This window comes from Pristis pectinata, chromosome 7 (genome assembly GCF_009764475.1).
Source record: "Pristis pectinata isolate sPriPec2 chromosome 7, sPriPec2.1.pri, whole genome shotgun sequence".
Lineage (NCBI taxonomy): Eukaryota > Metazoa > Chordata > Chondrichthyes > Rhinopristiformes > Pristidae > Pristis > Pristis pectinata.
In genome coordinates this window covers 50,986,863-51,008,189 of record NC_067411.1, presented here as the reverse complement: position 1 = coordinate 51,008,189, position 21,327 = coordinate 50,986,863, and the positions used below count along the sequence as shown (strand labels likewise).

The window sequence follows — 21,327 nt, the reverse complement described above, 5'->3', positions numbered from 1 at the left end:
TGGTGTCAGTGGGCAGCACTCTCACTCAAGTCAGGAGGTAGTGAGTTCAAAGATACAAGAACAACAATTCAGGCTATCACTTCAGTGTAGTGCCAAGGAATACTGCAGTGTCCGAGATGCTAACTTCTGGATAAGTCCTAGGCCCCACCACTTACTCAAGTGGATGCAAAATATTCCATATCACAATTTTGTAGAAGAACAGGGACTTTTCCCTGATGCCCTGTACAACATTTACTATTGAATTAGCATAACACATACAGATGATCTGGTTATCATCTTATTACTATGTCTTGGATTTCACTGTGGATCAATGACTGTTTCCTTGACTACAAAGCACTTTGGGATGTCCTAAAACCAAAATAGATGACTTTGAAATGCCAAGGTATTGGCAATTGGTTTATTATTGTCACATGTACTGCAGTACAGTGAAAAGCCTTGTTTTGCATGCCATCCATACAGATCATTTCATTGCATCAGTACATCAAGGTAGTACAAGGGAAAAGCAGTAAGAGAATACAGAATATAGTGTTACAGCTACAGAGAAAGTGCAGTGCAGGCAGATAATAAGGTTCAAGGCCATGACGAGGTAGATTGTGAGGTCAAGAGTCCTCAGACAAGAGGTCCATTCAATCCTCTTATAACAGCGGAATAGAAGCTGTCCTTGAGTCTGGTGGTATGTGCTTTCAGGCTTTTGTATCTTCTGCCCACTGGGAGGGGTAAGAAGAGAGAATGTCCTGGTTCAGTGAGGAGTGCAGAAGGGAATGCTGGGAGCAGCATCAGACAGACATAAAAATGAGGTGTCCACCTGACGAAGCTGCAACAGGGGACATGTGTGCTAAACGGTAAAAAAAAGGTTCAGTGGTCCGTCATCAACGTATCAAAGTTTTCCAGTCCTGCCGTATCTGGGCATGTAGGTTGATGGACAATTAAAGCAGGAGGCTCCAAAAACATCCCCATCCTCTATGATGGTGAGGTCTAGCACAGCTAAAGACTAGATGTTCAGCTGGAAGTGCCAGATCAATGATCCATCATGATATCCTCTGGAAGGATCTGGCATGAAGAAGCTGATCTGCAGCCAGTTCTATGGGATATCAAAAAATGACTGAGAGTGCTGGACCACATAACATGCGTTAGGACCACATAACATGCTGGTTGTGGTACAAAAGACCTGTGCTCCAAAACCAGCCACATCTCTAACCAAGGTGCTCCACTACCTTGTCATATATGTATAATGATGCAGAAGGAAGTCATTTGCTCATTGGGCAGCACAACGATGCAGTTACTCTCACTGCAGCTTCACAGCTTCAGAAACCTGCGTTTCTGACAATTGCAAATTTCCCCAGATTTCTGAACGGTCCACGAACACGACTTTGTTATTCCTTTTTTGCACTATTTATTTATTTTGTAATTTATGGTAATTTTATGTCCTTGTACTGTACTGCTGCTGCAAAACAACAAATTTCACAACATATAAGTCAGTGATAATGAATCTGATTCTGATATGTTTAAGTTGGCATTGTGGCGACTCACCGTACCGGCATCGAACTGGGTCCTGACATAGCGAACGTCGTCGGAGGCCCCGATCCAAGATGGCTCGGGGCCCTCCTTCTTCTCCATCGTTGGGCTAGGAAAGCCCGCGCATGGGAAGGTCAGGTGACCCGCGCACGACGTCAGTGCAGGAACTGTAATGCGGGAAGCTGTCGGATGTTAAAGGCGCACCATGCCCCTGTCGTTCATTCGACTTCTGACTTCAAACAATGGACTCTGTGTCTTCATTTCATTGTGTGTAGCTAGTCGCTACATTGGTGACCCCGACGGGCCCAAACGTTTTTGGACCCATGATGTCTGCACAACAAAAAGTATAGGCAGTAGCCCTTAAACTGCCCACCTTCTGGACCCTCAGGCCTCGTGTCTGGTTCAACCAGGCCGAGGCCCAGTTCCAGATTCGCCAGATCACCAGGGACGACTCCAAGTACTACTATGTGGTGAGCGCCCTCGACCAAGACACCGCAGCCAAGGTTGAGGACTTCATTCAGGTGCCCCCGAAGGAGAAGAAGTACGATAAGTTCAAGAGCCTCCTTCTTGAGACTTCTGGCCTTTCCCGACGGGAACGGGCCTCCTGCCTCCTCCACCTTGATGGGTTGGGTGACAGATCCCCCTCTGCGCTCATGAATAAGATGTTGGCCCTGGCAGATGGCCACAAACCCTACCTGATGTTCGAGCAGGCCTTTCTGGAGCAGTTACCCAACGACATCCACCTGCTCCTGGCGAATGCCGATTTTAGCGACCCCCGGAAGGTGGCTGCCCGGGCGGATGTCCTTTTGCAGGCGAAAAAGGAGAGCGGGGCATCCGTCGAGCACGTTGCCACGCCACGTACCCAGTGGCCCAGCAGGCCAGACCCGGCATTCGAACACACCCCACCCGCCACCAGGTCTGAGACACCGACCAACCAATGGTGTTTCTACCACCAGCAGTGGGGTGCAGACGCCCGCAGATGCTGGCCACCATGCAGGTTTCTGGGAAACACCAGAGCCAGCTGCCGCTGATGGCTATGGCAGCTGGCCACCCGGATAGCATCTTGCATGTGTGGGACAGGCGTTCCGGCTGTCATTTCCTGGTGGATACCGGAGCCGAAGTCAGCGTCATGCCTCCCAACAGCCACGAGACTCGCAACTGCACATCAGGACCCGCCCTCAGAGCCACCAACGGCAGCGCCATCCAGACCTTTGGCACCAATTTGGTGCACCTCCAGTTTGGCACCTGCAACTTTACTTGGAAATTCACTCTGGCCGCTGTTGCGCAACCACTCCTTGGGGCATACTTCCTTCGCGCCAACAGTCTGCTGGTTGACCTGCGGGGTAAGTGTTTGGTACATGCCAGGACCTTCCAAACGTTCTCATTGGGTGAGGCCAACCTACCGACCCCACACCATGTCGACCAATGAGTTCACCAGGGTCCTGGCAGGGTTCCTGTCTGTACTAACGCCCCAGTTCTCCACCACCTTGCCCAAGCACGGTGTTCAGCATCACATCCCCACCCAGGGCCCTCCCCTCCACGCCTGTGCCCGACGGCTACCCCCGGACAAGCTCTGCTTCGCGAAAGAGGAATTCAAAGGGATGGAGGAGTTGGGGATCATCCGCAGGTTGGACAGCCCATGGGCCTCTCCGCTACACATGGTCCCCAAGGCAGCCGGAGGCTGGCAACCCTGCGGTGATTACCGATGCCTGAACGACATTACTACCCCGGACCGGTACCCCGTGCCGCATATTCAGGACTTCGCTGCCAACCTACACGGGCGGTCCATTTTTTCCAAGGTTGACCTCATCCACGGCTATCACCAGATCCCGGTGCATCGGGACGACATTCCAAAGATGGCGCTGATCACACCTTTTGGCCTCTTTGAATTCGTCCGGATGCCCTTTGGCCTCAAGAATGCTGCTCAGTCCTTCCAACAACTAATGGATGCGGTCGGGCACGACCTTGACTTCATCTTCATGTACCTCGATGACATCTTGATCGCCAGCAGCAGCCGCCAGGAACATCTCATGCACCTCTGCCAACTCTTTTCTTGCCTGAGGGATTTCAGCCTGACCATCAACCCAGCCAAATGCCAGTTTGGGCTCGAGACAATCAATTTCCTGGGCCGTCGGATCGACAAACACAGCACCACGCCCCTGCCTGCAAAGGTCGACGCCATCCACCATTTCGCCAGACCACCTCCATCAAGGGCCTGCAGGAATTCCTCGGTATGGTAAACTTTTATCACCGGTTCATACCATCCGTGGCCCACATCATGCGCCCGTTGTTTGATCTCCTGTTGGGTGGAAGCAAGGACATTGTTTGGTCGGAGGAGGCTGACACCACGTTCGTCAAAACCAAGCAGGCCTTGGCAGACGCGGTCATGTTGGTGCATCCTCGTGCAGACGTCCCGACTGCCCTTATGGTCGATGCCTCCAGCACAGCGGTCGGAGGCATTCTAGAGCAGCTTATCAAAGGGCGTTGGCAACCTCTGGCGTTCTTCAGCAGACACCTTCGACCACCAGACCTCAAATATAGCGCCTTCGACCGCGAGCTGTTGTCGTTGTACCTGGCCATCAGACACTTCCGATATTTCTTGGAGGGCAGGCCATTTACAGCTTTCATCGACCACAAACCGTTGACCTTTGCTTTCAACAAGGTCTCAAATCCCTGGTCAACACAGCAGCAGCGGCACTTGTCGTACATCTCAGAGCACACCACTGACATCCGCCATCTGTCCAGGAAAGAGAACGTGGTCGCGGATGCACTGTCACGGCCCACCATTCAAGTTTTGTCCCAGGGGGTGGATTTCGGCGCCTTGGCGGAGGCACAGCAAACGGACATGGAGATGCCCAGCTATCGCACCGCAGTCTCAGGCCTGCAACTGCAAGACCTACTGGTAGGCCCTGGTGAGCGCACCCTGCTCTGCGATATCTCCACAGGTAGACCCTGCCCCATCGTCCCAGCTGCCTGGCATCAACGGGTGTTTGATTCCATCCATGGCCTGGCACACCCATCCATCCGGACTACTGTCCGGATAGTGTCCGACAAATTCATCTGGCACGGCCTGCGTAAACAGGTTTCCGAATGGGCCCGGTCCTGCACACACTGCCAGACCTCGAAAGTACAGCAACATATCAAGGCCCCCCTGCAGGACTTTCAACCTACCTGCCGGAGGTTCAACTATATCCATGTCAACATGGTTGGCCCCCTCCCAGTCTCCCGAGGAGCGCGATACCTCCTCACGATTGTCGACCGTTTTACCCGCTGGCCTGAAGCCATTCCTCTTGCGGACACCTCCACCCAGTCCTGCGCACGGGCCCTTTTGTCAACTTGGGTGGCTTGTTTCGGTGTCCTGGCACATATCACCTCGGACAGGGGAGCTCAATTCACCTCCAGCCTGTGGTCTGCCATCACCAATTTGTGGGGTTCCCGGATCCACCTCACCACTGCCTATCATCCGCAATCAAATGGGCTGGTGGAGAGGTTCCATCAACACCCGAAGTCAGCACTCATGGCCCGCCTTAAGGGGCCCAACTGGGTGGATGAACTCCACTGGGTCCTGCTGGGGATACGTACCGCGCCAAAAGAGGACCTGCATGCCTCGTCCATGGCGATGGTCTACGGAATGCCCTTAGTCGTCCTGGGTGAGTTCCTACCAGCCCCTCGGGGGCCGGAGGAAGAACCTGCTGCAACACTCGACCGGCTGCACGAGCGGCTTAGAAACCTGGCCCTGATACCCACCTCGCGACACGGACAGGCCCCAACACGTATGCCGACTTCTCTCAGAGACTGTAAGTTTGTCTTTGTCAGGAGGGGCGTGCACCGAACACTGCTGCAGCAGCCGTATGAAGGGCCATTCCGGGTCGTCAAGAACAATTGGTCTACGTTCGTGCTGGACATTGGGGGGCACGAGGAGGTTTTTACAATTGACCGGCTGAAGCCGGCTCATTTAGACTTGGACCAACCCGTAGTGATCCAGCGAGTGCGATGCAGGGCAGGCCACCCAAGTCAATAGTTTATTTAATTCTGGTTTTCGCGACGGTATCGCCGGTTCTGGGGGGGGGGGGGGGGGGGCGTTGGGGGGTGGTGGTGGTGGTGGTATGTGGTGACTCACCGTACTGGCATCGAACCGGCTACCGACATCGCGAACGTCATCGGAGGCCCCGATCCAAGATGGTGCGGGGCCCTCCTTCTTCTCCATCATTGGGCTAGGAAAGCCTGCACGCAGGAAGATCAGGTGACCCACATGTGATGTCAGCGCGGGAACTGTAGCGCGGGAAGCTGTCGGATATTAAAGGCGCACCGTGCCCCTGTCGTTCATTCGACTTCTGACTTCAAACAATCGACTCTGTGTCTTCATTTCATAGTGTGTAGCTAGTCGCTACAGCATCAACCACACAGTTTGGAATATTACCCAGATATAACCTGTCTACAGAAAAGGACAATCCATTCTGGCTAACCCAATTAGTTTCTCAAAAATCAGCCCAGATAGAGGTCATCATTGACAGATTATGAAGTGGCACTTACTCTCCAATAACCTGCCCACCAGTTCTCAGTTTTATTTTCACCAAGGATATTGGCTCCAAATCTTATCGCTCCAACTCTTCCAACATCTACAAGATATAAATCAGGACTATGCTAGAATACCATCCATTTAAATTGAACCACTTTTATGAGGCACCTTAAAAACATACATGTAGACGCCACGACCAAGAAAGCTCACCAGCACCTCTACTTCCTCAGGAGGCTAAAGAAATTTGGCATGTCCCCTTTGACCCTCACCAATTTTTATTGATGCACCATAGAAAGCATCCTATCCAGATGCATCACTGCTTGATATGGAAACTGCTCTGCCTGTGACTGCAAAAAACTGCAGAGAGTTGTGGACACAGCTCAGCACATTTACAGAAACTGGCCTCCCCTCCATGGACTCTGTCTACACTTCTTGCTGCCTCATTAAAGCAGCCAGCATAATCAAATATCCCACCCACCCCGGACATTCTCTCTTCTCCCCCTTCCCACCAGGCAGAAAATACAAAAGTCTGAAGGCACGTACCACTAGGCTCAACGACAGCTTCTATCCCGCTGTTTTCAGACTATTGAATGGTCTCCTAGATGGACTCTTGACCTCACAATCTATCTTGTTATGGCCTTGCACCTTATTGTCCACCTGCACTGCACATGCTCTGTAACTGTAACACTTTATTCTGCACTCTGTTATTGTTTAACCTTGTATGACCTCAATGCATTGTTGTAATGAAATGATCTGTATGAACAGTATGCAATACAAGTTTTTCACTGTACCCCAGTACACATGACAATAATAAACCAGTTAACCAATCTACCACATGTGCTCATGTTCTTAATTATTATTGGGGATCTGTGCTTCTAGGTGACTGTCAAATCCCACTCTGTGCTGCATATGCCCCCATCTTCATGTGCCTGGCTGATTGTTGCGTCAACAACAACCAAGAAGCTCGACACCATGTAGAACAAAGCAGCTACCTTAATTGGCACCCCATCCACCACGATGAACATTCACTTCCTCCTCATTGCAGCACTACATCTGCAGAGCGTACCATCTACAAAAAACAATATAGCTTCTTCAATAGCACCCACCAAACCCATGACATCTACCATTAGAAAGACAAGGGCAGCAGGTGCATGAGAACACTGTCACCTACTAGTTCTCCTCCCAGTTACACACGTTCCTGACTTGGAAATATATCACAAGCCCTTCTTCATTGCTGGGTCTAAATCCTGGAACTCCCTCCCCAACAGATCTATGGGAGCACCTTCACCAGGACTGAAGTGGGCAGCTCAGCACCACCTTCTCAAGGTGAATGATAAGAGAGATGAGAAAACATATTTTCACCCAAAGAGTGGCAATGGACTGGAACTGCCTGAAATAGCGGTGGAGTGGAAGCCCATCACAATTTTAAAAAAGTACTTGAATGTGTACCTGAAGAGCTATGACCTGCATGATGACAGGCAAAGTTCTGAAAGGTAGGATTTGACTGGATAATTCCCTGCTCTGAATTCATGTTCATTAATGCTGGATTCTACCCAAAGGTTTTCTCTGTAATCAACAATTTATCGCTTCTCAATGAACCTGCAATAATTGCCCCAAACACATTGAACAACATGCTATAAACATTAATATGTGCCATTTCTAGCTTTCCGTTTGAATGGTTAATATGGAAATAGACTCCCCTAAAATACTTAACCTCTGTTGGGCATACAACAAAGGTTACGAATTTAGTACTGTCAATACCTTTCATTTCAAATATCTAATTATGGATAATATGCTGATTTGAAAACTGTTTTTGTTTTTCTTCCCACAGATGTGACCTGACCTGCTGAGTATTATCATTTTATTGTCGTTATCAGGAAGGGACACAGAGTAGCAGGATCACTGGATTCTGTCATTGATGAATATGACCAATTTTGGTGCTAAGTTCTGTTTTTGCCTCTGTTTGCCTGAGTGTCTATGATCCATTGATTCCATCCTTGAATATATCCAACAACTGATCATCCACAAACCTCCAGACCTCGGGGTGGAGGGGGGAGGGGGGTGGAAGAGGATTCTGAAGATTCATAATTTCTGAGTAATCTGCATCAGTGTGTTAGCATTAATTCACTTTTGTCTATGATGCATGAACATTATGGTACAATGGAACTTTGGAAAGCATATATTAGAAAAATTAAAAGCCAGTTACTGTCAAAAAACTTTAAATCATATTTTACATTTTTATTATGAAATAAAAGTCATAGACCAGCTGTGATACAGTGTCTACATTAAGATCACTTGGACAAGAAGGATCTGTCACCTTGCCACTAAGTTGAGTTAACATAGTTCCCTTTGTTTCCCCAAAGCAAAATGCATAACAAGAACAACAACTAAAGAATCACATGTTCAACTCATGGTGCTCTGTAAAACTGACAAACATCCATATTTCCTCCTTTTCAAAATAAGTGGTAGAAACATTGAATGTGGCCAGGATATCCCTGTTGTTATCTGGCATGCTAAACATTGAATAAACCATGTCTGAAACTTATCCTTAAACATTTCAGAATAAGGGAAAAAATAAAGCAACAACTTTAGACAGCTGAATCACACAATTCAAAATTGTTTGTCACTTTCTAAATTATAAATCAAAACTCAATACTGTCATATAAAACTTTCATTTGTGATTTGAAACGCAGGAGTTTCTTGAAAGGTTGGATTGCAATATACAACTGTCCCATTTTTTGAATCTATTTTTGTTAAAGCCTTGCATTTAGTACCTAATCCAATGTTGAAATATCCATCCCGTGGTTTTCTCTAACCAGACGTGCACACATACAAAAGCATCTGTGTACAGCAAGCTGTTTTAAATATTGTGCCTGAGTTATTCACTGTCCCTGCCCTGCTTGAGCCAAGAGATGTCTGCTCAGTGTCTGGAGATTACCAAAGCCCCTCTTTATTGTACCTCTTGTCAGTTATTCCTAGTCATTTAACCTTTCATTAGTATCTGTGTTGCTTCACTGTCTGAGAAGCCAGGCACAAAGCAAAGACTTGCTGTCACAGTTATTAGATTCCTTGGTTACATCTCAGCAACCAGAAAAGAAATGGGTCAACACTATTGTTGAGGACACTGCATTCCTGGGGTGTTGTTCTTCTGGGTATGTCAGGGACATGTGCCACATGTTGATAGGGCATCCTTGGGATAAGTGCACAACAGGGAGGCTAGGCTGAGTCCATGAATAGGAAAGCTTCATTGTAATTATTGCAAAGACAAACAGTTTGTGCAGGAATTTTAGTTAAAAGACTGTGAGATGGTGCTGTCTTAAAACGTTGCCAAGGTTGTCTGTGAGATGCTTGTCAATCACACCACTTAACACCACAGCTGTAACTTGACAGTTAGAAATTGACTTTTATATGATGTCAGGAAAACATTAATTTTAATTTTTATGCAGTGACAGATTTTTGCAGAAAGGGAGAGTCAACTATATCCGAAACATCTATAATTGTAGAGCAAGTGTTACTGGTCAGAGGTATCATGCCAGTTCAAAGACTGAATGCACTGAATGATTAAAATAATCTAAAAAAAAACTCTTCAGGGCTTTGAAAAGTTAACAACTTTAGCTTTGGTTATGCCCTACTTATTGAACAAGTGAAATTTTACCAGCCAGCACTATGATCAGTACTAAAAGGGATAAGTAATGAAAATACATTGAAAAATCAAACCTTCATTATAGAAAGTTGCTTCTGAGTTTCAGTTGTTCTGGTCTTTTTATATTGTCTGGAAGTTGTCCAGTGGGAAAGGTACTTAATCATCACAGCATAATTCTGCAGGTATCTTGTTTAACTAAGCTAATTATAATTGCTTGTGGCAAACAATATTCCCTGGGTCTTCTGGACAACAGCAAACTGAACAATATGATATGCCAAGTAGACATCTTGGTGAACCCAGTGTCCACTCATGAGGAGGCAATGTTCAAGCACTACTTTAATACCATAATAAGCAGAGGCAAATACTTCTTCTTTGAGCTTCAATGGGTAAAGCAAATTCATCCTGAGATTTATATTATCCAATCCAACTGTAAGTTTTTGAATCCCGGCTGTTTGATTGGATCCTAATTAGGCCTTTCCAAATGATTATATTTTGCCATTTGTACTATTGACGTCAGACTTTAAATCTGTTTATTAATATACTTACATGATTTTCCAGTTGCTAAAATTTAGAAAATACCAAGGATGTGGAAGGAGAGAAATTAGAATAATAGATAAAATTGATTGTGTTGCAGCGATATCCTTGCAAATCTTTTCTGCACCTTCTCTAGCCTAATCACATCCTTCCTATAGTATGGTGACCAGAACTACACATAATATTCCAGGTATGGTCTCACCAACATCTTGTACAGTTGTAACATGACGCCCCAACTCTTGTACTCAAGTCCCTGTCTAATGAAGGCAAGTGCGCCATACACCTTCTTCACCACTGAGTCTACCTGTGTTGTCACTTCCAGGGAACTATGTACTTGTACCCCTTTGTGTCTCTGTTCTGTAACACCCCCAGGGCCCCATCATTTACAGTATAAGTCATGCCATGGTTTAACTTCCCAAAATGCATCACTTCACACTTGTCTGAGTTAAACTCCATCTGCCATTCTTTGGCCCACTTTCCCAGTTGATCTGGATCCTGTTGTAGCCTCAGACAACCTTCTCCACTGTTCACCACACTAGTTATTTTGGTGTCACTCACAAACTTACTAACATACCACATACATTCTCATCCAAATCATTAATATATATGATAAACAACACTGGACCCAGATTGGATTGTAAACAAATTGGAGGCCTGTGACCAATGGTGTGCTACAGCAACAGATCAATCTTAAAGTTCTATTTTGTTTTCAAATCTCTTTTCAATCTTGCTCCTTCCCACCTTTGCAATCTTTTCCAGCCCTACATGCTTCATAGATCCCTGCGGTACTTCAACTTTGGCCTTTTGGTTATTATGCCTTTAATTCCTCCAACATTGTTGGTCATCCTTCAGCTACCAAAGAACTAAGCACTAGAATTCCTTCCCTAAGCCAACTTTTGTGTTCTTCTTTTAAGACCCTTCTTAAAACATATGTCTTTAGATCATAGAGTTACACAGCACGAAAACAGGCCCTTTGGCCCAACTTGTCCATGCTGACCAAATTGCCAATCTGAGCTAGTCACATTTTCCCACATTTGGCCACATCCCTCTAAACCTTTCCTATCCACATAACTGTCCAAAAGTCTTTTTAATATCGTAATTGTACCCAACTGTACCACTTCCTCTGTCAGCTCGTTCCATATACCCACCATTCACTGTGAAAAAGTTGCCCTTCAGATTTCGCTTAAATCTTTTTCCTCTCACCTTAAATCTAGGCCCTCTAGTTTTGGACTCTCCGACCCTGGCTAAAGACTGTGACCATTCAACTTATCTATGCCTCTCATTATCTTATATATCTCTATAATGTCACCCCTCAGCATCCTACACTCTAGAGGAAAAAGCCCTAGTCTATCCAGTCCCTCCTTATAATTCAAGCTCTCCAGTCCCGGTAATATCCTTGTGAATCTTTTCTGCACCCTTTCCAGCTAAATGGCATCCTTCCTATAGTTAGACAACCAGAACTACAAACAATACTCTGAGTGCAGGCTCACCAACGCGTCTTGTACAGCTGTAATGTTACCTCCCAACTCTTGTACTCAAAGACTTTGATCAATCCATCCTAAAGATTCAGCTGTGGCTTATTGTCAAAAATACTTTCTCTATTATTCCTGTGGAAGTGTTCTTTAATGTATTGCTTTGTTGAAGACACTATATAAATGCAAGTTGTTTTTTCTAAGCGGTAGGAACAGGGTGATTACCATGATTTTCAATGTTTAAAAGAATGAGAGTTGTTCTCATTGACATAAACAATTTTCTGAAGAGACTGATTCCCCCAGCTAGAGAGTGTGGACATGGCCTCTGGACCAAGGGTTGGCTATTCAGGACCAATATCACCAATGCAAACAATTAATAACTTGCACCAAAATTTGACTAGCAAGCCTGTCTCTCTCTCTCTTTTACCATACCTTTCTTTCCCCTGCTCTACTCCTTTTGCAACAGTTCTCAGATCTGACAGCATTGGCTAGAACTTAAGGACAGCAATAGTAGTTACTTCAGAATCCATTGATAAAGTAGAGATAGTTCTACCCAGTTGCAATATCTTTGGGTAATTTTTTGCTGCTCCAGAGGTCCCAGATTCTCTCATTTCAGTTCTACTTCTCAAAAAATCTTCCTTATTTCATGATATTTAACAGAATTGAAATTTTCTACTCCCAACCTTCAAACACAGAATCTCAGCGTCAGGTGAAATAAGCATCCGTCAGATGTTCCAACGTTCCCCAGTTACAGGTTTTTAAAAGGTTGGTGTTGGTTAACCATTGCTTCCTTACAAATGCATTATCTTTAAAAGCATGGCAATGTCATGTACCGCTGCTCTGTTGGGTAGTACAGAAATGTGGTGTACTACTGTGGTGTACTATTGCCATGTAGTGCATTAATGCAAAGTGATGTACTATTCCCATGTGGTGCATTACTGCAATGTGGTGTAATACAGCAGTGTGGTACTATTACATTATGATGTGCTACTCCAGCATGGTGTAAAATTGGAGTGTGGTGTACTATTACAATGGGGTACACTACCACAATGGAGTATACTAATGCACTTTGGTGCACTGTTGCAGTATGGTGTTCTTTTTCAATGGGGTGCACTAGTGCAATGGGTTTTGCTACAGCACTGTGTTAAATTACTGCATTGTGGTGCACTACAGCAATTGGTACACTGGTACAGTGGGTTGCATTACTGCAATGGCATTACTATTGCAGTGTGGTGCCTACAGCAGTATGATCTACTACTGCAATGGTGTTTACTACTGCAGTGTGTTGAACTACTGTAAATTGTTTAGCTACTACAGTATGGTGTACTATTAAAATGTGTTGTATACAACAGTGTGCTAGACTACTACAGTGCTGTTCACTCCTGTGTTGGTGCACTATTGCAGTGTGTTGTACTCCTGCATCTGATTTTCTCAACAGAACAGGAAGGAAACAAAATTGCAAAATTAAACACAGCAACTCAACAGATTTCTTACTTTGGATAAAGTATGATAGCAAAAGACCTTATATATGACTGCTCAGTAAACATGGTGCTCGGAGAGTGGTATATTTAAGGGAAGCTGCAGATGCACATGAGGGAGAAAGAAACAGAAGGATATTTCATTCAGGTGAGATGAAGGGGTGGGAGGAGGTTTATATGGAGAATAAACACCAGCGTGGACCAGCTGAGCCGAATGGCCTGCGGTTGTGCTGTAAAATTTTGTGTAATTCAAATAAATGTTGGAATAAAACTGACATGGCTGAGTTGATGGATGCTTGGTTAGAAAATGTTTAATTATAATGTGCACACAGCACAAGAATGCCGAAGGGAGCCAACATAGGCACACAGTCAGCAAAGTTTCTAACGCAATGAAACTGCATTTTGGATCAAATGCTAGTGGCTGATTTCAGGTCAATTCCTTCATAACAGAAATCACATTTCTGCTGATTACCCAGTTGTGTTTTGGGATTCGATGCGTGTTGAACTGCAAGAATGGAAGCATGCAAGACTGTGCCCAAACTTACCAGGTAAATAAATATTGTGCTTGGGCTGGATTATCAGATGAAGGATTGGGGGGAAACCTCAATGATGGGAAGAAACAATCAGCACATACCGAGACTGAAAAGGGATTAAAAGGTATACTCCCATTTATGCCTTTCACATCCCTTTCCAAGCACTTTACAGCCAGTGAAATACTTTCTGAAGTGCAGTCATTAGGAAATATGGCAGCCAATATACACATAGCAAGCTTCCACAATGACAAGGGACTAATGATGGATGGCACAGCTAGTAAAGCTGCTGCCTCACAGTCCCAGTTAAATTTTAACTTCCTGTGCTGTCTGTGTGGAATTGGATGTGATCATGTGGGTTTCCTCCAGGTGCTCCACTTTTCTCCTACCTCCTAAAAATGTGCAGCTTGGTAGGCTAATTAGCCATGTACATTGTCCGTAAATGAGTGACCTGGAGGGTGGGGGGGTGCTGAGAGTGGAGTTAATGGGAATGTGGGAAGAATAAAATGGGAATAGTGTAGGATTAGTGTATGGTCAGCATGGACTTGGTTGGCCAAAGGGCCTGTTTCTAAGCTGTGTCTCTCTTTGACTATATCTCTAACATGCTTTGTGATGTTAGTAGAGGAATACATATATGTCATAGGATCCTGGGATAACCCTCCTGTTCTATTTTGAAATAGTGTGTTAGGGTTACATCCTCCTGGGAGAGGAAATGTATAATTTTTAAATTTTTCATATCCAACAATGCAGTACTCCTTTAGTGCTGTACTGGAATATAAACCAAGAAATTTGCATTCAAGGATCTGGATTGGAATATAAACCTGAAACCCTTTGATTCAGTTGTAAAGAGTGCAAACTAGTAAGTCATAGCTGATATGTGGGGTGGGGGAATGGGAAGGTGAGGTGACAAATAATTTTATTCTTAATAATTTGATTAAGACAGCAGGTGGGTTTATTGCTCATCACAGTCTTTTGACAGGTTCAATGTGATAAAGCCCCTCTAATTGTGATGCATGACCCAATGAAGTAATGGTGCAAGGGCAGGAATTCATTGTCCAAAACACTCATATTTTGTCATGAGAAAGACGAGAAGAAAGCTGATTTGGGAAATAACATTGTGAGAATCCAGCAATGTTGATTTGACAGCAGAGAAAAGTTTTACTGAACCTGGGGTTGATCTGAAACTTTTGGAGAAGACGAATATAAAAATAATATTTTCACTTTCAAACAAATGTATGACATAATCTAATTTAGAATTTTTACCTCTCTAGTCTGTATGATTTGAATAAAAGTTTTTAATTGCAATAGGTGAAAGTGCACCATATCTGTATATATAATTAAAGGTATGATAAGCTGTTAATCACAGGGCAAAAACTTTCTCTAACGATCATTTTTTTGAAAGGACACATTTTTGTAATGTTTCAAAACCTGCCTTTTGCTGGTGTGATTTACCATTGAGCCTTCTCAACAGTTTTGACATAGTAACATAACTATATACCCTGATTTATTGGTATGCCTGCCAGTGACAATATACTGCGAGTAAGAAAGAGTTGACAAAAAAAATCCACTTGCTTCTGCCAATTCAACAGGCTGAAACTGTTGACATGGCCTAGTTTCTACTTGTAAAACTGGGAGAAAGAAAGAAATCTGTTGAATATATTATGTCTTGCAGAGTGCACAGCAGCACTTGTGCTGGCAGTTTTTCACTGTTTTAAAATGGTTCATTTATACAAAATAAAGACATTAAAACCAAAGCAACGGCTGTGAAATGGGAAATGCATTACTTACAGAACTAAGAAATACAGCAGCTCTGGAGATTGGCACACATTTTTGTCCATACACTCTTTGTTCTGTAAGAGTATGTGGACAAAAAGGGGCGATAAAACAACCCCAAACCAAGGTATTTCTCTGAGTACTGTTTTAGATGTATGGCGTAAAAGATGGAAAGTAATGGAATGCATAAAAATAACTCATTTGCTGAGGCTCGTACCTAGACTGTCGTTAGCTTCTTCCCCCTCTCTTTTGCTAATGTTGCTTATTTTATGAATACTTCATTGGTACCCCTGTCAGAACAGCCCATGGAAATTACAATCAATGAACACATTTCAATTGACAGAGAAACTACTGGGAAACCAAGAACTTAAGATAACATTGCATCATCAAATTTCATTCCGGATGACAAAATATTCACCTAAACAGACTGTATCAGTAAAGGGCACTAATTTTTAGTGTTAGCAGAATAAACAAATGGACTGGCAGAGTGCGATCCCAAAGCCCCAGTAAAAATCCTGGAATTCTACATAATGGCAATGGAATTTTCCTTTTTCAGTCACTCTATCCAGTGGGCCTGTCTAATAATCATGACTCCACATGTATGGCATAAAATCAAACTTTCATTAAGGCACTTCCCTTCAAAGCTGTGCCAAAATAAGGCAGTGGGGACTGTTAGGCCAGGAAGACAATCACCAAAATGTTCCAATTCCAATCTGGTCACGGTGACCACTTTGAAATGTAGTTGGAGTTGGGGATATTGGAATCTGATTCTTTCAAGTGCAAATTCAATTTATTTATAACCATATCTGTTAAAGTCTGGCATGCAGTCACGGCATCTGTTCAACTAAGTGTAGGTCTTTTACGTAAAAAAATTAGAAATCCTTGAGTTTGAGAGAAGGCAGCTATTATAAAGACATGAGCCCTTTTAATTGTCGAGTTGTGAAGGTTGGGTTTATTGTGAAGTCAAGTTAGATATAAAATAAAAAATGAAAATAAAAAAAATACTCTGTATCTGTACACAGATGCACAACTGTTCCTCATATCTCTAAACATTGTCCTTTTTCAATGGAAATTTAAATCAATTAGTCCCAGTGTAAATACAATTTCTGGGATTATTAATCTTGTGACTAGATTCTGTAGAATTCTGAAAATATTTCATTGAGCTTATCCATTCCCTTTGTACACAACTTGCTCTGCTTTTGACTTTCCTTTTTAAAAAAAGTACTGTATCTAATCACAGAGGATCCAGAATACATGTCACATTATAAATACACACACTGGTGATCTAAAAGTTTTATACATGGGGTAAGACTGCACGATAATAGGAGTGAGACTATTAGGAGCGGATCTTTTGCATGGTTTGAAAGATCAAATGCTTTTCCTCTAAAACTTACAGTTTTAAAAGGTACTGACTTGTCACAAATTTGGTACATTGTTAGACTATTAAACATAGAACATAGAACAGTACAGCACAGGAATAGGCCCTTTGGCCCATGATGCCTGTGCTGAACTAAACTAAACTAAACTAAAATCTCTTCTGTCTGCATATGATCCGTATACCTTCATTCCTTGCATAAATCTCCATAGTAGTTCTCAAACATATATTGAATAAAATCAGCATTATGGTCCAGTGGGTCGTGCAGTTTGTAAGTGCTCCCAAAATATTTTTTTTATCCCTGTAGTGCACACATTGCATATTGCTTTGGTCCAATAGTAACTCGCATGCATTTCAAATCTCTTTCAGCAAAAGGATTTTTTTTTAAACAGCTGGCACAAGTAAGGCTTTTGCCATACTAATTAGGTAAAAGATAGATCCAATATGGTGATGACACAAGAGAATGTAGATGCTGGAATCTGGAGCAACACGCAAAGCACAGGAGGAACTCAGCAGGTCAGGCAGCACCTGTGGAGGTAAATGGAGAGTCAACGTTTCGGGTCGAGACCCTTCATCTGGATCTGGACTGGGTCCAAATGAAGGGTCTCGACCTGAAATGTCAACTGTCCATTTCCCTCCATAGATGCTGTCTGACCTGCTGAATTCTTCCAATGTGCTGGTGCATGGCTGTGTTTAAACCTTTACCATTGGCCTATGGTTGGTTCAGTCTTACTGAAGATTTTTCCCTATGTTGACTCTTGAAGTATGTCTTCCATGACTTCTCATAATGAAAATTATTTAATGTACCTTCCCTGCTCTTGTACAGAACTCCAGTTTGCTTGAGCAGTGCATTACATAAAATCTTTCTGTCCTCCACATCAACATTAATCAAAAATTAGAGCAAGCAAATTAAACTGTTCATAAGCAATATGGAAAAATCCAAATTAAATATAGTGTACAACTAAACAGAAACAAATGGAACCATAACTGATCTGAACTCACTCAAAACTATGATCATAAAATACAAAAGGTTCAATGTACTTCATCTTTAAATATTTGAATATTTTCTTTCTAAACCATGAAACATGGGTTCTGATGCCCAAATTCATGGTAATCTATGTGTTTCAAAGTCACCTTTAATTTTAGGATGAGATTATTACAGAGCATTGACTTGCTCTATTTTAAAGGAATTCCTTAAGCTCAACAGCAAAATGTATAGTCTTCAGAATTGCAGACTTTAGACTTTTCCAAGCATAAGTAGCATTAAGCAAGATTGTTCATTAATTTTCTAGTTAATTAGATATATGGCCTATCAGTTTATGACACACTATATCCATTATGTCCCTTTTAAAATCAAAGATTTGATGCTTCTTTTGACTGCACAACACATACCTTGTCATTCCTGAGTTTCTACATTACAAAGTTCTACATTCCTGACAGTGAAATAACACTGTAACATTTACCAATCTAGTTGTTATTGATCAAACATATCATGGAAACTACCTGGGAGAAATGATGGCCTCTTAAAATATCAGCATTAACAAAAAAAAATTAAATTGTTATCACCAACTTTTTCTCATGCACACCTTCCTGCAGCATGGCTGCCATTAACATCACTGGTGTCTTCCAACAAGAGAAACAATTTCCACAGAGATCTGGAAAACTGAGTTCGTTCTGCATATGTGTACTGTAGAAATTTTGTTCAAAATTTTTAGCTAGCTTGCCATTACATCATAATGCATATATATGTATATGGTGCAAATTTTTAAGAGTTTTACAAATTAAACTTAGATCTGTAAAACTATCTATTCAATATTTTCAGTAGTGCAACCAATATCACAGAACTACCTGCACTATGCTATTTTATCAACACTTTCACAAGCTTGTTTTATTGTCTTCATTATATTCTGGGCACTAACCATTATTTCTGTTATTTCTATTATTGTTGCAGAATGATCAGGGATCTTAGATATCAAGATTTCAAATTAAATAGTAACACGTTTCCAATTCTGTAAATCCTTGCACATCTGTACCATTAATATTTTTTAACTTTCATGCAACTAATTGTATAAAATGAATCTTTCTAATTTAGACCACAAATATAAGGAAATATAGTATCTCAGCTAAAATGAATTTATAGCTAAAATAGAAATTTTAATTTAGAGAAACATTCTGCCTAGAGTGTTATGGAATCTTGGAAAAAATTATTAATAAAAATTCAGCAGCACCTTCATTTTAATGTTTCATTCATACTTTTCCACCCATAATTTTAAACATAGCACAGCAGATGCATTCTGTGGCCTCATGATCTGATTTGTAACTAATCTGGGATTCCTGTTTTCAGGCTGCATTAATGCAGATATGGAGTGAAATCATAAGTGTAGGAATTTTTTGAGTGGGGTTCGGTTCTACTTTCCTGGTGTGATTTCTGTTTTTTTTTCAGTTATTTTTTAACATCACAGCTTCCAATGGAAATATCCTCGTCACCCTTTACCAGTCACTTTTTCTCTTTTGGTTTTTTTCTCAACAATCAGTTTCATGTTGTTTAACTTTAGACTACTTTAGACACTCATAAAATAACCAATGTTTCTCCTCGACTCTAAATGTCTTTGGGGCATCATAGATGCATTTTGTTTTAGTATTGACATGTTTGGTGATCTTACTACAGTTAGAGCACAGAAGAAATTACAAATTAAGGTTTTTAACAGAGCAAATAATTAAGCATCTGTGAGTTCCCGGTCGGAGACCTGAGTGGAACTGTTGTTCCTCTGTGGTCATGGACTGTAATCCAGTATCACTGAGCAAAGAAAAGCATAATACCACACTCCTAACAAAGGGAGGAGTGAAGCTACAGCATTTATTCCTTTCCTTTACATATCATCCGAGGGGAAACAACAAATCAATTTGCTGTGGTAAGTCCAACTGGGAAAATAAATAGTGGGGAAAGAGTCCTATTGGTGTGGTGAATCAAGCAAACCTGTTTTCCCTTAACTCAAACCCTCATGTGATTCAGACATTACCTATCCATGAACTTATTGAACTACTCAAGCCCTTCTCTCTCCCTCTCTCTTCTCTCCACTCTTCTGAGCTTCTATGAATCATATCCTACTGCTGACAAACTAGCAGAGACTGTGGCTACAACATGAAAGTGTGTTTTTTTTAATCTAAGGCAGCCCGAATTTCTAAACATGACACCATGCACTCATGAAACACCAAGATGAAATGGAAGGTTTGTATTGATCTCAAAGCTATACAGTTAAAAGTTAATCAAATGATACTGGCGGATTGCAAATTGAAATTCTCAACTACACCACTTAAAGCCCAAGAAACAGCCTGACATAGGAACCACAAGAGGGACAAAATGTTATGTTAGGCAACAGAAACAGACACAAATGCACCAGAAGGCAAAAAGACTTCACAAGGGGCAAATGAACAGTGATTAAAAAAACCAAAATGTTACCACTGTCCTGCTCGGGTCTTCTGACATTGGTAATGAAAAGCAATCTTCTACCTTTCCAAGAAGTAGTTAGAATCAAATTTAACTGCATATTAAAGCTTATAAACCAAACATGGGGAGAGAAAAAAGTGACACATCAATGCAAGTCACACTCCTCAGATGCCTGGACTTGACAATCTTGGGTCTCCCACAGTTCAATAGTGTCTTTGATCATTGACATGGACATGCCACATTAACAGAATAGGAGAAAAATCAGCCAGACCTTGCAAATCCAATCAATGTACCTCCTGTTTAATGCACATTATACACCTCATAACTCTCAGAGTAAAGGGAGTCAGGGAAAAACCAACAAACCAAGTCCAGAAAGTTTTGGGGGAGGGGTTGAGGTAGTGGTGGTGGGGGGGCGGGGTTGGTGTTGGCTACTTTCACTCAGTGTCTCTCTCTCTCTCTCTCTCTCTCTGTCTCACACACACACACACACACACAGTTAGACACACTGTCACATATACACACAGATCGACACACCCACACCACACACACACACACACAGTTAGACACACTGTCTCACACACAGACATGCACACAGTCAGACACGTTGCACCCCCCCCCCCCCACACACACACAGATAGACACACCCATACCACACACACAGAGTTAGACAGTGGTACACATACACACATATACAACACTAGCCCCCACACACAAAGTTTTACACATACACACACCACCACACACATACACACACACACTGCCACTCGCAGAGTTAGACAGTGCCACACGCATGGAAAGAGAGACACAGACAAACACTCAGCTTGTTACATACAAACATGAGCTGAGATGCAAACATTGAGATAGGTACAAACACAAAAACAGTCACAGACAGTTTCTCACACACATAGAGAAATATAACATCTTTTACTGTTTTTACAACCCAAGTATATTAAAGCCTGAAGTTAGCGAAAATAAAGTTAGAGATGGTGTTGGGAGCTCGGTGCCCAGAATAGCCCTGAACATTGACTCCCGGCACGGAG

The 21,327-nt window shown here is 42.8% G+C and overlaps 1 protein-coding gene across 1 annotated transcript in view; it reads right to left on the bottom strand.

Annotated features, from left to right (window-relative positions):
* bnc2 (basonuclin 2) overlaps positions 1-21,327 on the bottom strand; it is a 550,218-nt gene that overhangs the window by 528,310 nt on the left and 581 nt on the right. The window lies entirely within an intron of this gene.